Source organism: Nannospalax galili, unplaced genomic scaffold (genome assembly GCF_000622305.1).
Source record: "Nannospalax galili isolate Female #2095 unplaced genomic scaffold, S.galili_v1.0 scaffold293, whole genome shotgun sequence".
Lineage (NCBI taxonomy): Eukaryota > Metazoa > Chordata > Mammalia > Rodentia > Spalacidae > Nannospalax > Nannospalax galili.
The window spans coordinates 10717442-10722024 of NW_008337147.1; positions in this window are offsets into that span (position 1 = coordinate 10717442).

A 4583-nucleotide genomic window follows, 5' to 3' on the forward strand; every position below is an offset into this window, starting at 1 on the left:
TCATAGTAATCAAAATTCTGAAAGATTTTAACATGTCTAAGATAGATGATAAACCTGTGGTAAGATCACCAGAACAGGAAAGTAGAAAATGGAAAGAAAAAGAAAAGTAAAAACCAAATAAATTAATAAGATAGGAATACTGTTTGACCTAATCTGATAGAGATCTTTTTTAAACCTAAAATAATTCTTCACAAGCAGAATTTTTTAAGTAATTTTTAAATCATGGTGTCTTTTGTGAGAAGAGAGAGGGTTTGTTTCAGTACATGTGTGTATGTGTTAGCAATCTATGTCTTTTAGCTTGTGTGAATCTCAAATTCCCTAAAGAAACCACATCCATATAGAGATCCTGAAGCCAGACATTGTGAGTCATGCCTCTAATGCCAGCACTGGGGAGACAGGAAAGAGGATCACAACTTTAAGCCCAGCCTGGGCTACATAGTAAGATCTTGTCTTAAAAAACTCACAAGCAAACAAATAAAACCTTGCAGACTATTTGAACTTGACTAAATAAGGCATGGTTTGGAGAAGTAGAAAGTTTCAAGTCAAAAACCAAATTATCTCCTGCTATCTTGATACTTTAGGAAATAGTTATTCATATTTCACCTTTACATTTAGCCTAACATTCTCATGACTATTGAGTAACCCTTCAGAATGTATCATTAGGCTTAGCAGACCTCTAGCTTCTATTAACCCTGAAGCTAATGCTATAAAATACATCTGAGACCTTTTTGAAAGACTTCTTTCTGTAGCCCACCTGTGCGGTCACCGGCAGCAGCGGTGGCTCCTCTGTTCTCGTGGGTGCCACTCCTCCGCTCGCCCTGGGCTGAGGCCACTCTTCTGCCTTCCCTGGGCTGAGGTCACTCTTCTGCTCACCTGGTGCTGAGGCAGCTCTTCTGCTTGCCCTGTGCTGCCTCCTGTCATTGCTGCTTCTGCCTGGTCCCAGACCCCAGGGCTGGTGTGGAGACTGTCAACAGAGGCACATTCAGACACAGGAGACCAGGTTCAGTGACAGGGTCTGCTTTATTGCGGGAGGGCACAAGCTTATATAGGGGTAGTGGTCCAATTACAGCACAGCAAGTAGGATACCTCATTAGCATAACAGACTTAGCATCCTATTGGCATAACAGACTTAACGTCCTATCACAGAATAGCGGGTAGGAGGCCTCATTAGCATACTGGGTTTCAGATTACAGAGCCTGGATTCCTGGAAACCACATGACCCTGACTGTTCCAATACCTAAGTGTTGCAATTTGGCGTCCAAGGGTGGTGATTAGGGAGTGGCGAGTTCTAGGCATCAGTCTCATGATCTGCCAATGGGAGCAAATGTCACAAGGCGTTTCTTGTGGCTCCGGTCATCGGACCATTGCCTCGGGCCTGCTGTATGGCTGTCAATAAGACTTTCACCCTAGGCTCAAGCCTGTCTCCCACACACCTGCCTAATGCCTCCACTAAAGTATTTGTTGTCTATGTTAATTGATTACTTTGTTCTTTGTTTATCAACTATTCATGTAACCTCTTTCGTAGAGGAACATAAGATTCAAGGTAAATTGAATCTGTGTTTTCAAGTCATGGTCACTCATGGTCCACAAAGAGGAACATAAGACTCAGGGTCAGTTGAATCTGTATTTTCAGGTCATGGTCAAATGACTCAGTATAAACTATTTATTATTCCATTCAAGCATAGTTGTTATTTTGAGTTAACACGTGGAGTAAGGGTCAGAGCTGGAGAACAGATGCTGTGAATGTTTGTTGCCAATGGTGTTCAAGAAACATCAGGATGTGTGAGATACTCAAGTAGGTGTCATAAGAAGTTTGGTTCTTAGAGTATTAGAAATATATAGAATTCTAGAGTATTAAAAGTCATTTCACCAAGTTGCTTTATTCCCAAGGATCCTAAATTCCACTATAATAGAGATGTGTCTTAGATTCTATCTTCCTGGCTATTTGCTCATAATATGTATAAGATATTTAACTCCCAAGGAAAGCTGATAACTCTCCTAAAAATAAGAATTGGGTAAGAATGTAAAATCTGACATAAGGAAGTCATCCTTGAGCACAAGGTTATATAAATAATTCCCTCCAAAGAAAAATGAAATGCCAGAATAAATGTTTATATTCACAAGAAATCTGGCTCAATCTAAGTTAGATGAACAAAAAGCATTTCCATGATTGAATGCATGTACTAAAGTGTTATTCTACACTCTGCAGTTGTGAATAAGGGTGGGGCGGAGGAGAAAAATTAAAATGAAGTCATATACACAAGAGCTACAATGAGCATTTCTAAAAAGATTATGTAATATATCTACTTAAAACCTTGTCAGTGGTTTGGGATCAGGCTATGCCCTGCTTTAAGCTACTCCATTTTCTGTGAAACTGGTTTTTCAACTTTCCCTAAGTCTACATTTTACAAGCAGCTTTGGACTCCATCTTGAGAAACGAGGATGATTGCACTCTTAAATGAATAAATAAACACCATCTATCTGACACCATCCATGGAGCACAGAATGATGATTGACTTTTCTTGGGAGTAAAAAGGGTGTCACCCAATAAATTGACTGGGATAAAATGAGACTATCGGGCAAGTGCAGGGGCATAATAAAACTATATCGGAAACCCAGGCCCAAGAACTTATCAAACATACCAGACCAGGGAAAGAGCATAACTCCATCACTTGGACACCAGAAAGTGACAAGCACCTAGCACTGTGCTTACAGTGTACACAAACCTATCATCCGCTACCCTGCCAGAGACCAACAGGCAGAGAACTCCCGACTGTACCTAGAGCTTCTCCTCAGCTAAGTCCTATGATGCCAAAGCATCATGCTTGACTGCCATTTGCCTGTCCACCTGTTTGCCCATCCGGAAGTGAACTTACTTTTTCTGCTCTGACCCACTTCTGCCTCTCACTTCTGCAGCTGACTGCCTCTCTGATCTCAATCTCGATTCTCTCAGATCCTGATCTCTATGTGCAGCTTCTTCACAGCAGCTGATTCAGGCTTTGTTAGCTCAGCAATACAGACTCTGCCTATATGACTTTAAGTCCACTTCTGAAGTCTCTTGAACTCTGCTGTGGTCTCTTTAACATTGTGTAAACCACATACATAAATATATTTGCTGTGTAATGTAACGTAAGAGTTAATCTTAGCAATTAAGATTACAGTAAAGGAACCTGCATTTGCCTCCATCAGATTAGCACAGTAAGTGGCATTATCTTGTGAATTGCTGTCATTGAAACCACTGGACCTTGTGAATTTAAGGTTATTCAATAAATTCTGACAGTATGGAAAGACACAAATATACTTATCTATGTTTCTGTCCATGGCATACTTGCAACATTCATTAAACCCCAAATCAAAACCAGAAATTTTGTAGTGCTTAATGGATATCATGGAACTTATCACCAGTCTCTACTTTTCCCACATCTGTTCTTATTGAAAAACAAACCACCTTGGAAAAGAGAATCTAGCCTAATGTCAGAGTACTTACCTAAGATGCACAAGGTCCTGAGTTCAAACCCCAACACTAAAAAAAAAAAAAAAGATTCTCCAAACTATATTCAAACAACACTCTATTTGTGTCCTCACTCCATTAGTTCCCACATAGTGTCTCCTATAAGGTAGATTGTCACCAGGAACACCAGGGTATCAGCTGGATGACATCTCTACTCCATGTGGCATTTCATTTTTCAGGCTAGCCTAGGTTTGCTCCATAGCAGTGGCCAAGTTACACAAGAAAGCAAAAAGGGTTTTAGTGGCCATTGTTTTAATCAAATTTATTGCTATCCCACTGTCTAAAGACACGATCCAACCCAGAGTCGGTACTGAGTACCACTACCAAAGGATATGGAGAGAGAAAGGCTTAAATTAAGGGATTTTAATGAAGTCAGCCATTTGTGTTTTTGCACTTTTTCTGCCTTCTTTTGCTCATATTACTCCAGCTATACTGACTTTGATAATGTCTTTGCATATAGCAGAGTAATTTCTTTTTTTTTTTTCCTTTGGTCTTTTAGAGGCAGGGTCTCCCCACAGGCCCCAGTTAGCCTGAAACTCACTATGTAGACCAGGCTGGCCTTGAACTCACAGAGCTCTGCTTGCCTCTGCCTCCCAAATGCTGAGATTAAAGGTGTGTGCCATCATGCCTGGCCAGAGTCATTTCTAGAATGGAGTTAGCTCTTCTGCAAAAACGTTCATCCTTACACAACTAAGTCAAGTCAAATAATTCTTTCAAGCTTTTACTATAACCTCTGCTTTTTAGAGAAACCTCTTCCTGCTGAGCATATTTGGTAAGATGGTCCACCATAATTCCCTTATTCATTCTGTTTTGTTCTCCGTAACATTTGTGAATTTTTAGTATATTGAATTTCTATGTAATTATTGTTTCTGTTTTCCTGTTTGTTGTTTTACTGCTTTTCTGCTTCTCTTCTTAGTAAACTATAATCTGTAATTTTTCTTATTTTGTTTAATAATGTTATCAATAGAATGCTTGAAGGATTGTAAGCACCAATATATATCAGATATGTTAAAATAATCAGATTTGTGCTATTACAACTTAAACATAAGAAATATGGACTCAGTATATATAT